Below are 17,305 nucleotides of genomic sequence, written 5' to 3'. Positions count from 1 at the left end.
ATGTAGTATCACTATATAAACTCTTGTAACAGTAGCTAAAGTATTAGCTTGGAAGCTTATGCGAAAAACGTTAGCACCACCTAAACACCATGCTTCTATCTTCATAACATTATCTTCATCTTTAAAGGAAGAGTGTATAATATTTAGGGGGATCTATTCACAGAAATGGAATATAATATTAATGGTATGTTTTCTTTAGTGTATAATCACCTGAAAATAAGAATCATTGTGTTTTTGTTACCTTAGAATGAGCTGTTTATATCTACATACGGAGCGGGTTCTCTTCACGGAGCCGGCCGCCATGTTCTACAGTAGCCCAGAACGGACAAACCAAACACTGGCTCTAGATAAGACCATTCGTGTTTTCATTTCGGCCACCATAGTTCTGCTAAATTTCAGTTGGTTGCAACCTGCAACCTCATCACTAGATGCAGCCAGATTCTACACACTGCACCTTTAAGTGAATGCCTGATCGCCTTTTTTGTCAGTTTCGGGGCTCCATACTCTGAAGGTCTTGTCAAGATGGACATTTTGCTGTGCAGCAGTGACAGACGTGATGCACAATTTGTGAGGCTTATTTCCGAAAGTGGAGAGGCACGGCTGAAGCTGTGGTTTCCCCTCCTGTCCTGCATTTACTGTCTTCAATTTGTCCCTCTCTGATGCATCGCTTTAAAGAGCATCGGGGAAACCCATTTCTCTCTCTTTCTCCGGATTTGACACTTGTGTGTGTGTTTTGGGATTTTATTCATTGAGATGTGCAACACACACCCACACACTGAGAAACACACTCACACGCGGAGGCGCACGGTGTGAAACGCATCTGTACATATACACAAACACTCCCCCTCTATGCAGTGCAGTAAATACAATGATTGTATTTTTTTGGCTCCATTTTCTCCAGGGTGGTGACAAGTCTTTTTTCCACTCGCATGGTTGAAATGAAATCCAATTATATCTGTAATGGCTCTCCAACTCTTCTTCTGCTTTGAAGGAGTCAGCTTGCTTGAGTCACCACTGTTGGACCTAAATGTGCTCAGTAAATCAGTGATGCGCAATGGTGCAAATGTGCAATGGAGACAGATGTAGAGTGTGTGTGTGGTACGTGTCTCTTTTTTAGGCCGCTAATGTTCGAAAGTGACTGAAATCCCATCAAACTTTGTTACTCTGCTAAGTGTGTCGCATGTTACGACGATGGCTGTCTATTTGCATATTTTAATTAAATAGCTGGAATTTAGAATTAATCACTTCCTAAATTTATGGGGTAATTATATGGTGTTTGTCCTTGACTTGGCAGCGTCACCCACCCGTGAATAAATTCATCATAGTCTTGTGACGGGAGACAAAGTTACGCTGACACCTGCAAACTTTGTTTCCTCCACTTACCCCTCAATTACCCTCTCTTACTTTCTTTTCTGACACAATAAATCACATACTGTCACATCGTCTTTGTCATCGGGGCCCCGTGACAATTTGATCACAGTGATGTGTGGGTGGAAAGAGCGCGTACAATACGTGCTTGTGTGTGTGTGATGGGGTTTCTAAATACTCCGTGCACTCACTAAAATAAAGGGCCTCTTTGACAAACCGGACATGAGAGGGGTGTTGTGCGTTTCCATGGTACCCTGAAGAAGCTGCTGTGTGCTCAGAGTTGCTGATTGGGCAAAGACAGTGCCACCTCACTGTTTTCACATATGTAGTATAGTATTCAGACTTATATCACCGGGAGATGGATGATGGACCTGTTGGTCAGATAATAAATGATAAAACATCCTTGGATGAGATTTATTTTCAGAAAAAAAGTGCATGACATAGTGTATATGTTAACATATGACATCCCAGTTTCTCCACTGGAAGGGCACCCTAGAGGGCGCTTCATCCCGTTTTCTCCACTGGAAGGGCACCCTATAGGGCGCTTCATCCCGTTTTCTCTACTGGAAGGGCACCCTACAGGGCACTTCATCCCGTTTTCTCTACTGGAAGGGCACCCTATAGGGCGCTTCATCCCGTTTTCTCTACTGGAAGGGCACCCTAGAGGGCACTTCATCCCGTTTTCTCTACTGGAAGGGCACCTTAGAGGGCGCTTCATCCCGTTTTCTCTACTGGAAGGGCACCCTAGAGGTCACTTCATCCCACTTTCTCCACTGGAAGGGCACCCTAGAGGGGACTTAATCCTATTTTCCCCACTGGAAGTGCACCCTAGAGGGCTCTTCATCCCATTTTCTCTACTGGAAGGACACCTTAGAGAGCACTTCATCACGTTTTCTCCACTGAAAGTGCAACCTAGAGAGCACTTTATTACGTTTTCTCCACTGAAAGGGCACCCTAGGCCACTGCATCCCGTTTTCTCTACTGAAAGAGAACCTTAGGGGGCACTTTCATTATGTTTTCTCTACAATAGGGGCATCCAAGAAGGCACTTTTGCTGCGCTGTGTTTGAACATGGGGGCAACAAGGTGGGCGGTTGTGCCCCCCCTTCCCCGAGTCCACCAGTGTCTGTAATGTCGATGGCCCACTGACACAAGACAGTCGAATAATTGCTTAATGTTATGGAAATATGCATCTGCTCATATAGTGTCATCAAACAATAAGAATGTGGCATGAATGCAGGAGCAAAAAAGATGCAAATGGCCCACGGAGTATGCCAAATTTCTACAACAGACAATAATCAAGATGTTCAGATCCAAAATAACTGGCAGAAGATATCTGTACACTATTCTGCATCCAAATAGTGTACAGATGCAATGTAACCACATTGTGTTGGCGCTTCTAATTAAAAATGCGAGCTCAGCAGATGGATATGAATCCAATGTCTTTTCCCTCCCAAAATGAAAACTGGCACCTGTCATTGTCCATCTGCTTTATTTCCTGTTCTTGTGATTTAATATCAGCAGCTAATACACAGTCACACCCTGAGCATGAGCTTCAACCGCATGTATCCTTGATTCTGTGGTTAGACTGAGTGCTTCCATGCACAATCATTTTAACCTGTTAATGGGTGAGTGCAAAGTTGACATCTCGTATGTGGCTTTACAGGAATGATGCATCTACACTTTACAAACGTCACAGTTTACCATTGATGTTTTTTCAACCATGACATTCAGGCACATTTGAGAAATCCAAGGATATGTACAATACACAGAAGCCTTGAATTTCTCTCTACTAACAAAAGTCAAAGCACAGGTCCCATTTTTATTTTTTAAAAGAAAGTCGAAGGCTTGCATCATGGTCTGATTATTTCATGTTTTATGTGCAAGATTTTTCTCCAGACCTTCATGACCTTGACAAGACAGCTGGTGAGATTAATGAGCTGGTGTTGTGGCTTTTAGACTCAGACAAGACACAACAATGGCAGAGAGCATCACACACAAAGCTAAACGTTTGGCACAATGCACAGACACATTTTAAAACCAGGCTGAGCATCAGCACTGCGCATGTTTTACAGCAGTTTGGCTGCATTAATCCTCTTACTCAACACCTTACTCTTTCAAAGTAGACATCTAAAGTGACATCTGAATGGGGAAAAAGAAGGTGCTAACAACACGCCTAGGGGCAAATTCAAAAGGATGGATTGCGGCCGCTGATAGCACCATGAATTGCGCATCATTTACAACCGCTTATCTTATTCTTCTTATTCTTATTATACCGCTTAATCTTATTGTGCACAGTCTTATGTGCTTCATTTACCACCAATCTTCTGAAAATGCTAATAATTTCGCTGTAAATGTGTGGAGCTATGAGCGCTGATCTTTCTGAATTTGGACTGTTTTTGCAATGAGGCTCATTTGCATAGAAAGAGGCAGATTTTGCACCAAATGAATGCATAACTAATTTAAATATGTGCAAATGCCGTAGGAGCACCAAGGAGCTATTTGCTTGGCAGTGCAGTTTGGGGTGCATTTCACCCTTTGCGGGTGTTTTGAGAATTACACAGTTTCTTATTGTCTTATTTGCACAAATTTAGCATCTGCAAAAGCTGCACAATCCTTTTGTGAATTCACCCTCTAGTCTTTCAAGGTGCAAAAAGCAGTATTAATAGATTTTCTTTGGCCACTTGGGAGCAGTGGGACCAGCTGTAAACACACTCACCATTGACATAAAAAGGTGATATGGCGAACGTGTTTAGCAAACAGCTGCCTTTTTACACTTCCAGCAGACATGGAGCAACATTAGCATTCATTCGGAGTCATGTTTGCGTCCACCAGATGGATGTAAGTCCAATATTTAGTCCACTTTGTTGGTCTGCGCCAACTGCAGAGGGTAATATCTGGCCTGTTAGCTGCTAAATGTTCCACTATGTTCATTAGCCAGTAACTAACTGTGTTTGTCTGCTGTTTAGTGCTGGGCAGATGAGGTTGATGAGAGCTATGAGACTCATTTGAAACAGTAAAGTTTCAGCCAGAAAACAAAAACAATGTATGCTAAATGTTAGCATGGCACACGTGTGTGAAGGATCATGACCAGTGGCTTGAACAACTTGCTTATCTCCCTCAGTAGAAAGAGGGTGTATTACTTTACCACAGGTGCTCTGCGCTCAGCTCTGTCCCCTGAGGAGTATGGCCTCCGGACCTGCTGGTGTCTGAGTACATTATGATTAGCCATGCTACAGGAAATGAAGAGGCCTGGGAGAGACTGATAAAAGGAGCGGAACTTTCCAGCAGCCGGGGTCAAGGTTCACATGTCATTTATCGACGTCGGGCGTCTCTCCCCCCTCCGTTCCCCTCTGAATGCTAATCGCTCACACTGATACGACAATACGATTAGACTTGATTAAAACAGTCCATTAGCATAGAACTGAGCACAATACTGAGAAAACAGGCCTCTCTCCTGGAGAACGCGCTTCATTCTGTGGCTGTTTACTTGTGTCAACAACACAAGCTGAATGGCCCCGTCGGTGGTCAAGTCTTTAGCCGGCTGCAAGCCCAGGAAACACTGTTGAGCATTTTGTGCCATGAGCATGTTTTCCGCCAGTCATGTACGTGTTGTGTCGCGATCCCAAAGCTGCTGCTCTGTCATTGTAACCAGCAACTAGTTATTGATCAGCTTTCACTCCCAAGGTTTTGCAGGAGGGTGGAAAGGGGCCACCAGTTAACCACCTCTCCTCTGGGAGATGACTAATCATTCGGGCCGGGGTGCAGCGATGAGAATTTTGACGTCGGTAATCTCTGGATTGAATGGAGATTAACCGCCATGTGGGGTGATGACTCTCCTCTTTTGTCTGTTTTTGTCTGGATGGGGATCTGCTCGCCTTATCTTATCGCTCTGCCTCATTTCTCCGGGGCAGTTCCCCGCCGTTATCAACGCCGCTCCATCTACATGGAAATCAAAGCCTTTGCAGAAGTGGAATACGATTAGGGAGGGGGAGAAAAGTCTAATCTTCCCACCCACCCCCTCTCTTGATTCGTGCTAATAATGCACCGCGGCAACCTGAACGACAACAACAACACTGTTATTGTGAAGGTGGATGGATGGGTGAACAAGGTGGCAAAAGAGCGAATGTGTTCATGTGTAACTCATGAAACATTTCATCTGTGAGGCTTCTTTTTGTCTGTGGGCCTTGAAAATGAGGATTAACTCTCGCTTCACGGGACCCAGCTGCCTGATACTGACCTCCTTTGTTTTTTTAATGACCAAAGAGTAGATGCTTGTGTGTGTGTGTGTGTGTGTGTGTGTGTGTGTGTGTTTCTGTGTGTGCGTGTGTGTGCACAGTATAGCAGTGGTGGCCGCTAAATGGAGGGCGGGTTACAGAGGGGATTAGAACCCACACAGCAGCCTCCCTCCCCAGTAAACAAAAGTACATGGTACTGTACAGTGTGTGTGTGTGTGTGTGTGTGTGTGTGTATGTGTGTGTAAATGTATAACACGCCACTGCTGGTGACACCAGACAAAAAGAGGAAGACTGAGTCCATCTGTGAAAGCAGCGGGATTAAGCTGTGCTCAAGCCAAGAGCTACACGTCAATCACCAGCTAAGTGTACGTGCGAGTGTGTGTACTACTACCAGTGTGTGTGTGTGTGTCGCATACACAACTGTACACACACACCCACACACACAGAGCTCTCGTCCGGCAGTGGGGGGAGGGAGGACCCCAACACTGTTGTTTTCATTTGTAATCTGTGGGATGGAGTGAAGCCAGCGATTCATCAATCACACTGAGCGGCTGCAACACAACAACAACAACAAAAACAAAAAAATGAAAAGAGAAACTTTTTTTTTGTAATCGCGTATGAACTCTTTTTGCACCAAAGCATGAATCAGATATGACTGACATCTTTTTTCAATAATGTAGAAAGGGAAAAAAAAGAAATAATTTTGACATTCAAGACGGAACAAAAACACATTTCATGCTTTCATACTTTTTATCTGCTGGAATGTCCCAGACAGTCTCGTGCACGCCCCCACACATGGGTCACCCCCCCACCCCCAAAACCCCCCTTCACTGACTGTCTCTTTGAGAAGCTTGTTGTTACGCTGTCAGGACCCCCGACTGTTCCCCCATAATGCACCAGCACTTCTGACTGGCACCCTGTGGGGGCCCGTCTGAAGCCCACTGGTGTGCCGGCTGCATCCGTTCACAAAAGGTCAAGGCCGTTGTGTACAGTAGGTATGTGTGTGTGTTTGAGGATGGGGGCTTGACCTGGATGTAGTAGCCCCCTCTAGGTGGGGGGTCATTACGCTCTCCACGTGCCACGTACCAGTGATTGAAGCTGGCTCTCGCTCCCCTACACCTTTCACCCCGGCTGGAGGGGGGGGAAATTGGAATCAATACGGCCTATGATGAGGCGACTGGAGTGGGACAGGGGTGAGGATGGAGGGGAGAGAGTTTGACGGATGGCTGGTTAAAAAGGGGGGTTGTTGATCAATTACCCTGATGGATTGCTTTTTGGGGATTTCAGAAATGAGACGGAGCTCTGCTCCTTTATTGTCTGCTGAAGGAGAAGGAACCTTCGGTTTGCGTAACATCCTGGAATATCACTCACTTACATCTTTGTTGTAGTGAGAAGTGGCAACTGGTCCCTCCTCCTCCTCCCAATCCCTTTTATTTTTCAAAAAAAAATGTTTAATCCCCTCCCTCCATCCCTCCATCCCTCCCTCCCTCCTCCTCCTCCTCCACACATTCTCCCTCTAACGGATCCCCTCTCTCTACATTATTCTCTGTGCATTTTAATTTTTCTTTTTCTTGTCACCGGGGGCCCAGTTTCCCCCGCCCACTCTCCTCATTTTCGCCCGAGTCTAGAATAGTGAGAGCCAAGAAATAGTTAATCTCTCCGGCTGCTGCTATGATTGGCCGCTGTATGCAGCCCTCAGCCTCCTTGAATGAGAAACAGGGGTAACCAGGCAACTTCAGAGCTGGAGAGAAGGGAGGAAGAAGAAGAAGAAGAAGAAGAAGAAAAAAAGAAAAGAAAGAAGATATAGAGCTTTACTGGATCTTAGAATTGAATTTTGAACATGTAAAAAAGCGAGGCAATGTGATTTCACCTTGGAAATGGAATTAACAAATGGATTTTCTTAAACACTCTCTCTCCTCTTCTCTCTCTCTCTCCTCTCTCCTCTCTCTCCTCTCTCTCTTTCTCATTGGGGGGGAAATAGAGCGCTCAAATGAAGGGGACACAGATGTGGATTAAAACGCATAAATGGGACACTCCAGAAAAGCATCCGCTGAGAAAAGGTGAGTGTGCATCTCAGTCTATTAACTGGGTTTTAAAAACTGTGAAAGTGTAGCTGCTGTTTAAGGATGCGAGGCAGCAGCTCCGCGACATGTCAAAGATTTATGGATAAGGATGCGCTGTGGCTGCTGAATGGAAATGGGTTGCGGAACCAGGATGACCGAGAAACACTCACATATATATCTATATGTGTAGATGGAAATGAAACCGATCAGAAATGAGCTCGTGTTGAAGATCATCGATGGTGGATTTTGAACGTGAAGTCCTTTTAAAAAGCGCAAAACGCCGGTTCGCCTGTCAAATAACCTGCTGTCCCACATTCAATTGCGCACAGATTAGATCTCGTTTTGAGATGATTTCGATGCATGACAATATGTAGTGTGCTTTTATAAGATGTCAAGAATCAGGAAAGGCTTTTTTTTTCTCTCCAGCCACGTCTGTTCTCTCCCTCCCTCCACAAATATTCAAATGAAGAGATGTCCTGCTGCAACAGCAGTAAGTCATCTTCAAACCACTGCGTGTTAAACTCAGAGCTGAATGAGCGAACGATGACGCATATGTTGATAAATGTATCGATCGGTGCTCAGAAACGGTTAGAAAATGCTCAGCGGGCTGCATGGAGGCTGGATGAGTACCTGTGGATGGATGGATGGATGGATGGATGGATGGGAGCGCACAGCAGAGCGCAGCAGCACCGGTCTGACCGGCAGCTGTGAGCACCAAGTCTGCCTCAATCCAGTGCATATACTACTGTAGGCCTGCAGAAGAAGAGAGAGTCCTCTGGTCTTTATTCACGTTCGTGGGTCAATGTAGGGGTAAAAACAATCCTGCTAATTGCGGAACCGTCTATTGTGGAGGAGGGGGGGGGCGTCTAAACTGCGTCAGGGAGTGCAGTTGCGCACACACGAGACATGGATTTCATTGGCCAGTTACTTTTTTTTTTTTTGTTGCATAGAATACACTTGCAACTTTTTTATAGTCTGTTATGATTTTTGGTTGTATAACCATATTGACTTTATGAAACTATACCAGGAGCCAATCAGCACTGTAAAATATTCAAATTCATTCAATATTCATTCATAATTACATTTGATCTTATTTGATTTCTTAATAAAAGTGAAAAAAGAGAGATATGCTTTTCCAAATAACTTGTGAGACAAACCATTTGTTAAAGTTAAAGGGTCAGAGTGTAACATTTCGGGGGGGATCTATTAGCAGAAATGGAATATGATATTCATATCTACGTTTTCATTTGGTGTATAATCACCTGAAACTAAGAATCGTGTTTTCGTTAGCTTAGAATGAGCCCTTCATATCTACATAGGGGGCGGGTCCTCTTCACAGAGTCCGCCATGTTGCTTTGCCTTGTTTCTACAATAGCCCAGAATGGTCAAACCAAACTCTGGCAGCCACCGTCTGACATCCGTTGTTCCTAAAGTAGTGTTATTGTGGTAAGGATAGCCTCTGAGTGAGGCGAATGGCGTTACCACGGTTTTGAACTTGGCGGCTAATATTACTACAATCTTGGAAAAGGAGTAGTGAGCAGAGGGGTATACAGTTGGTTGCTGCAACCACACCACTAGCTGCTGCCAAATCCTTCACACTGTACCCTTAAGTGATCTTCATATGAGGTAACTGGTGGTTTAACCTCTTCCCTCCATGATTTTCAATGATTTTAACCTCTCAAAAGTCAAATCCCCCCCCCCCCCCCCATTGGGTAAAGCTGAATATGAGCCAACATAACCAGTTCAAATGCACAATTCAGTACTGGACCATATGTCTGTCGTGATGCCCTATGTTTTCTGCTTGAGTGTTCATCTAAGAGAAGGCCTAGATGGAAAATGGCCTTGACCATCGGTGTGGAAAAGCAGTAGCAAAACAGCTAGCAGCCATCAAACAAGCTGCTGGTGAAATAGCGCGGCTCGCCTACAGTTCATCTCGTTGGCTCAAATTACCACGAATCGTGTTTATGTTGCTGCTCGGCGGGATGTAAGCAAAGGTCGTCGTTAGCGTTTTTGACATTGGTGCCAAAGTTCATCAGCGACTTCTGCCAATCGGCCAACATGCCTATAGTAATCTCCTTACAGAGGATGTTCTGCAACAGATCCTAAGCTGCACTCACTGGCTCGATTGTAGGACACATGTGTTGCACACGCACACACATACACACTCACACGCAGTGCAATTTCCAGTTGTCATCCCAAGACAGTTCTTTGCAGCCCAGTGTGAGTTGTGGGGCTTAAGATGGAGCCGAACAAAACACTAGAGAGCATTAACTTCTCCAGTAAGGGCTTCTTTGTTGGGTCTCCCAGTGGAAATCGAGACACTTAATTTAGCTCCTGACAGCAAAAGCAGCGGGTGGATATGTGAGCTATATCTTATCCGATTAAGACCATAATGCCTTTTCCCCTTTTGCATTTATTGTAAAATGGTGAAAGTGGTTTGGTTATTTCTTTTTCATGTTATCCTGGCACAATTACAACACAGCAGGGACAACATTTGGGCTGGTTGTTGTCTTGCACTCCCGACATCCTTGTGGTTGTCTCACCCATTTGCCTTAGTGTTGCCTCTTGCCTTTTGTCTTGCTGAAAGCCTGGCGTGTTATCACATTTGTTGTTTGTCTTTATATTGCAGTGGCATTACCTCAACTTGAACTCCCTTAAGATTTCTCCCAAGTGCTCTGAGATAATGCATCTAATGAACAGGCGTTACACTGAAATCAATGTAGCGTCTCAGCATTAGACACACGATTGCTGGAGTGGCCTAAATCTTTCATAAAGGTAGTTTTAATGAGCTTGCAAGATTGTGTCTGAGTTCTCATTTTGCTGGTGGCCGTATCACATCCCATTTACTCATTAATGAAGATGTGGCCCCTGGCAGTGGCAGGTCAGAGGTGATCTTGGTCGCCTCGGTTTAACAAAAGGGAGAAGATTGGCCAGATAGCGGTGCATGTGGGATGCTGAACGATGCACATGCTCCATTGGGGGTCTAATCAACATGACAGGTGCATCTGAAGTTGAGAGTGCAACGGGAGGGTGGCGGCAACCAAACGTGTCAGAAGCAAAGACTCAAACTACAAGCTGTAAAAGTAGCTAAAGAAAAGGAACGCAGATCTCCCCCATGGAGAAGTTAAAAGGAATAATTTGACATATTGAGAAATACTTTGATTCGCTTTCTTGCCAAGAGTTATACAAGAAGATTCCTAGAAAAATCAAAGTGTAAAAAAGCAGTGCTTATTCAAACTTGTGAAGGGCTCATTGGATGGGTGGAATATGGGTCATATTGGACAAAGACCCTGATGAAGACCCATGTTGGTCGCAACGTGTTGGTCATTTTAAACAATTATTGACATGTAAATAAAGGCATTTTGATTTTGCACATACTCTACAGTGTGCCTTGGATTATTTTTGAAAGAGACTTGCATTTTGTACTTTTTTGAGACTATATTCCACCAATGCAATGAGCCCTTCACAAGATTGAATAAGCACAGTACACCTGAAGGATCCAAAGAGCACCTGTATGTGATCACCACAAAGACCCAGCAGCACTTCTACTCCGTTGTCTTAATGTAAAAGCAACAGTTTGATGTTTTATATGGGTCATGTGCTGAATTATTTCTTGGCCAGGACCCCTTCCTGAAGTCTCCGCCTTGCCTTGAACCTGGTCCTGGCCAAGAAATAGTCTGGCACGTAACCCCCATAAAACGTTAGGTTTTACACTTTAGCTTTTGTACAGATAAAACAAACAAGATATAAAGTGTTAATTAGTGAGCTTTAGAGGTGCTGCTAGGCAGATTTTGTTACCTTTGGACAGAGCCAGGCTAGCTGTTTCCCCCTGTGTCCAGTCTTTATGCTAAGCTAAGCTAAGCTGACCGGTCATTTGCACCCGCTCCATATTTAATGTAACGCCATAACAGCAGTATCAGTCTTCTCATGTAACTCTCAACAAGAAAGAAAATAAGCGTATTTTCCAAATTGTCAATCTTTTAGTCAAACATCTTCCAGGAGAATCAAGTATTTAGTTTGGACAGACCTCACACATGGCAACGTAATGGAAACAATCCTCACTGACATCAATAAGGGGTTGTGCGAAATATGAAACCTCAAATCGGAAACATTTTTTAAATGAGCATTTCCTTTCCAGTATGTTTGGGCTGGACGTGTTTCAGTAATACAATCCCCCACAGAATAGAAGATAATATCTTCTAACATTTTTTTCACATTCTAATGAGGCTGAAACTCTATTTCTTGTTACATATATATTTCTCCTGAATTCTTTCCAATATCCATTTAGACTTTATGCAAGTAAAATGGGACCATTATGTTTACAAAAGCATCAAACCATATCAAAGATAACTTTGGTTATTATTATGGAATTACATGTTGAAATGAGAAAAAAAAGTTATCTGAATAATTGTGGTTAATGGCAGTCAAAGCTTAATGAATTCTTCAATCTATTCATATGTACTTAAGTCAATTATATTTATATATCTAAATTATGCAAAACCAGCAGTCAGGCACCATTGACTGCAAGTGTTTTCCCTTATTGCACCGACCCTGTGGAGTTGACAATGAGGCCGCGACCCCGCCACTATAGAGAGTGTTACTGGAATCAAATGGGCCAGTGAATTGCCAGACCATCACACAATTATTTCCATTGTGTGGAGGCGGGTAGCTCGTAATCTTTGTGCCCTGACCTGTAACATCTGGTGAGTGAGTGAAGTGTTCAGTGTGAAGCCCGGCAGTGTCGGCCCGCCTCTCACGTTCAGCCGGAGCAGCCGTCGGTGCCCGCTTCACTTCCAGAGGACTGGGCATCTTCAATGCATCAATGACACCAGCCATCACGAGGGACATGTAGCATGCCAAACCAGTGATTCATTAGGACTCAATTAGCTGGGAGGCATGGGGCGCCCTGCCATATGCTTCGAGGTTCTACGGCAATCTGTACCCACTCCCCACTACTGTACTCTCAACTGTCTGTACAGTCTGTACATGTGTGTTGCATCAGTGCTGTACAGAACCAGCACAGGGCAGCAGTCTGCTCCTTTTTCCTCTTCTTTGTGTTATTAAAACAAGTCAGTAGTAGAGATTTAGCGGCTCCGTCTCCAGCCACCCAGCTTCCGAGCTGGAAGTGAGTCACAATGACCTTCAGCTCAACTCATGTTGCGCCAGTTGGCTCCGTATGAAATGCTCATCCATCTACTGAAGTATGAGGCTGTGGAGCTCCAGATACTGTAAATCTTAGGAGGTAAGAAAGCCCCCCCTCACCCCACCCTCCCGCTCAATATCGACTTCGCCTCGCTTGCCAAGAAACGGCGTGTGCTGCCGACAAGATCTATCCGCCCTCAAATCTACTTTGTCTTCAGATCTGTGCCAAGGTAAAGGACCCCTCGCCCCGTCCTCCGTGCCCCCACCGCCCAATCAAACTCTTCCACCACCCGAAATTAATGAAATTAGATTAGAGCACTCTTAAAGAGAAGGGCAATGAACACGCCGAGCTCCAGATATGTGATGTGATATGATGTGATGTGGCATATACACACTCTGTCTATACATCTAAGCTGGCTTGTAATATGAATGTGTTAATGATTGACATCTGCACATTTCTTAAAGGTCATTACTGCTAATTTGCTATCAAGAACATATACGGAGCTGCAGAGGACTGTTATTGTTTGCTAGATCAGGAGGTATTGGGAGAGCTTCGCTGGTCATCCCAAATCCCATTTGATCCGATAAATGTATCTATCTGCCACAAAGTGCATGACGAGTCATCAAAAACTGTAAAACGGGAAGCTAAAAGAACGAGATTTTGATATAAAAACACTCAAAAACAACATATTTGACATACACAGAGAGATAATTAGGAACACGATGGAAATTTGTGCTTTTTTATGTCACTGGGTGTTAAATTTCTCCACTTTTATGCCAAGATATAACCTGTAGCACAGGAAAAACCTTCTGAAATAGAGTTGTTACGATACCGATACCAGTATTAGAAATGTGTCCGATACTGCCCAAAATTCAGTATCGGGTATCGGCGAGTACACCGGTCTATGCACTGATCCGATACCATAATTTAATGACCTGGAAAATAATCAACTTGTTTAACCCGAAATCAATTCTTCTTCTTTGTTATTTACCAGGCCATACAACAAAGATAGTAATCATATCACATCCATACATGGTCAGTAGTAAACAGCTGTTAATCAATAGTAATGATAATAATAATATATATATTTTTTATCACACTGGCATCGGATCGGTACTCTGTATTGGCTGATACCGCAAGTTCAGGTATCAGACTCGGTAAAAAATGGTATCGGAACATCTCTAATCTGAAACAAAGATTGATAGCAATTATTTTTCAGAGCATTCCACAATTTGCAAATAGAATAAATTACTTTTTATAAATTCATGTTGATATTTCAATAACATGTTACTGCACAATTGAATGACATGGGGGAAAAAAAGCTGCCTACCTTTTTTAAATGTAATTATAGTCAGGGAGGGATCTTGTATCAGCTGTTGACAACATGCCCGGCAGATAACAAGTCAAATGTCAATATCTGCCTACAGAATGCATTAGCGATACGTATTAATGCTATTTGCCTAAATATATGCATCAACCCTAGAATTGGTCCATGTCCACAATAGCAGCAAAAAGACGAACATCAGCAAACTGTTTTTCATTTGGGTCCATTTAAATTTGTTTTGAGGGCGTGACTTCAAGAAATGGAGAAAAAAAGCAAAGAATGTTTTTGCAAATTAAAAGCGTAACTTTTCAATAATGCCAGGAGGGCGAGAGGAGCCAGAGAAAGGAAATCGAGTCGAGTTGGAGCAGCTCTGCCCCAGTTGTAGGCACGTGCAGCCACCCAACTGCACTCCTCCAGCGTTTTCACCGCATTACCCAGAAACGCTACGTTCGTGTGACCCAATTTATCAGCCTCTCCTCCCCATTCATCTGCTCTCACAGATGCACTACGGGAGGCTCCATAAGCAGCAGAGCATTCATCACCTCTCTGAGTAGTGAAGTCCTTTCGGTTTCATCCCGTTGGCCCGTTCTACAACCCTATTCCCCACAGGCGGGACAGCAGCCCCATATGTGGCTGATGATTATAATAGTGTGGCAGCAGCAGGCACTACAGTAGCTCAGATGCATTTGTGCGTGCATTTGTGTTTGTGTTCCATAAAATATGTAATCAAATATAAGCTTAGCAGGGTTTTTCTTCCACTGACAGTCAATTTAAATATTGTATCTGCCACATCTCCTTACTGCAGTGCTTTTTCAACCCCCCGGAGGTAATTGAGATGTTTAGTTCAGCCGAGAGGAGCTATCAAACTCCATTCTCATGTGATTTCATATCCCCTGATTCATGTTTTTTCTTATTGAGCACAGCGCATTCCCCCTGTTTGGATCACTTACAGTTTTGAGTAATCAAGAATTAAATGACAGCAAGAATTTATTCACTTTCACACAAGCGAAGTATCTCTTCATTGAAACTGTTTTAAAGGAGGTTTTGATTTAATTTTATGGTCATTTTGGAGGCTGAAGTTTTACTCGTGTTTGGTCTCCATTTATTCATATAAAAGAATCTCCTGTCAGAGTAATGCAATACAATTCAACAGTACCAGAAACTGCTGCCTTTGAAATAGCCGTATAGTTGAATCAACACCTCAGAACCTTGATTGGTGGTTGAATTTATCTCAGAACTGTTGTTTTAGACTGCATTTGTTTTTGTACCAAATAAACTGGCAACTGAGTGTATAATGAATTAGATTAAACCGGTAGGTTGTCTGTTGGCATTACTTTCAGGTGGCCAACATGGAAAACGAAAAGTTCATTATCTTTGACTATTTAATGCATCTTTCAGTTACTACACTGTAGAGATGTAGGAAAACAGAAATAGTATCAAAAAATACTGTTTAGTATTTGCTGAAATCCCAAAACACCCTAAACACAGCATTGGCTTCACTTCACAGACCCGGAGGTGGCCCACTGTACAGAACATATCTGCAATATACTGTATAGTATAGTGATTTGAAGCACATGGCCTTTCCTTAACCACCTTAAGTGCTTTAGTTGTCCAACACAGCTTGTGTGCGATACAAAACCACAACACGTTGCCACTGAACATAATCAAAGCAGCCCTCAGAAACAAATTAGTACATAAATGTAATTTCTAGGAGACAGGTTTGCTCACACACTTATTCACTGACTATTTTTGTTAATTAGGAGGAGTGCAGCTATCTGTTGAATAAAACTTGTCTCGAAAATGAGTCAAATAGGAGAAAAATGACTCTCTGAGTAGGACAGGATTAACCTGCTAGGGGGGGCCCGGGGCAAAAATAAGCTCCTGTTAAGCACCATGTTTTTCCTCACTCTTTTATTCAGGAATATTCACCAAGTAAGCACAATATAAACTGACATAATGAAGTCCATAAAACTAGATATCAACCTCTCAAAACAGAGTCTCGAGAATAGATAATAATACAGGTCACTTATGGGACGTACTGTATACTGCCACACAGTGACCCTGGGACCTTCAGACCCACTGCAGTTGCCTGCTTTGACCAATTGGTAACACAGCTTGTGTCAGAACCAGGCAGGAAACTGCAGTTTTGAAAAATTAAGCCAATGTGGAAGTGTCTTAAACTTGCATTATTTTTAATAGCCAGCAGGGGGCGACTCCTCTGGTTGCAAAAAGAGGTCTGATTGTATAGAAGTCTATGAGAAAATGACCCTACTTCTCACTTGATTTATTACCTCAGTAAACATTGTAAACATGAGTTTATGGTCTCAATCACTAGTTTCAAGTCTTCTTCAATACAGCATGATGTTCATTTAGTAAATTATTGTCCCTTTTACAGTAAAATAGATGATAAATCAGGGTATGCTTGATGGCGTTGCTACCTTTTGATTGACAGGTTGCTACCATGGCGTAGTCCGGTCTGGGTGTTGACTATGTTTTCAGTTCAGGAAAGTTAATTATAACCTTTTTGGTCGCCTAAAAATTTCTTATTCAGCGTTCGGTTGTACTTAGCTCCACCTTCTCGTGTCAAATACTGAACTCGAGGATTCAAAACGGCAGTCCACAAACCAATGGGTGACGTCACGGTGATTACGTCCACTTCTTATATACAGTCTATGATAATAATTCAGTTTGCCTATGGGACGTCCTTATTATTTCAGTTTACTGTATATTGCCACACAGTGATCCTGGATCCTTCAGGTCCCCTGACTAACTCTAACTCTACTGACTCTAAAGGGAGCTGACCCTCAGATTGACCCTCATGGAAGGAAATGGAACATTTCTGGATTTGGTTTGCTAATGCATCATTATTATCCTTTTATTTATTCATATTATTATTAGAAAAAGGGATGACAGAAGGCCGTATTTAACTCAGTGACAGTCAATTAAGCTATAGAATCTGACATTTAAGTAAAATGTAGAATGAATGTTTCACTCGTAATGGCTGTTGGCATCTGATTTTTCTAAATGTCTGCCCGGGCTGAGTCACTGCAGTTGCTCTACCTTATTTTAATTAAATGGAGATCTGTCTCGTAGTGATGCCTGCAGGGAACAGATTCTTTATTTCTGATGTGGAGCTGCGCTGAGCGACAAGCATCTGGCACAGCAACAGCG

The 17,305-nt window shown here is 43.2% G+C and overlaps 1 protein-coding gene across 14 annotated transcripts in view; it reads left to right on the top strand.

Annotated features, from left to right (window-relative positions):
• dab1b (DAB adaptor protein 1b) overlaps positions 1-17,305 on the top strand; it is a 103,563-nt gene that overhangs the window by 47,286 nt on the left and 38,972 nt on the right. For 8 of the 14 annotated variants that reach the window (XM_074650550.1, XM_074650546.1, XM_074650542.1 and 5 more), the window contains one exon: positions 7,586-7,664. The exons of 2 other annotated variants lie outside the window; for them this stretch is intronic. The gene's annotated coding sequence lies outside the window, so the exon portion shown is untranslated. Of the gene's footprint in view, positions 1-7,074; positions 7,665-8,093; positions 8,158-17,305 lie in introns of those variants that run through there. 4 more of the 14 variants (XM_074650547.1, XM_074650543.1, XM_074650551.1 and 1 more) reach the window with 3 other exon arrangements.

This window comes from Sebastes fasciatus, chromosome 11 (genome assembly GCF_043250625.1).
Source record: "Sebastes fasciatus isolate fSebFas1 chromosome 11, fSebFas1.pri, whole genome shotgun sequence".
NCBI classification, from domain to species: domain Eukaryota; kingdom Metazoa; phylum Chordata; class Actinopteri; order Perciformes; family Sebastidae; genus Sebastes; species Sebastes fasciatus.
This window is presented reverse-complemented; position numbering and strand designations above follow the sequence as displayed.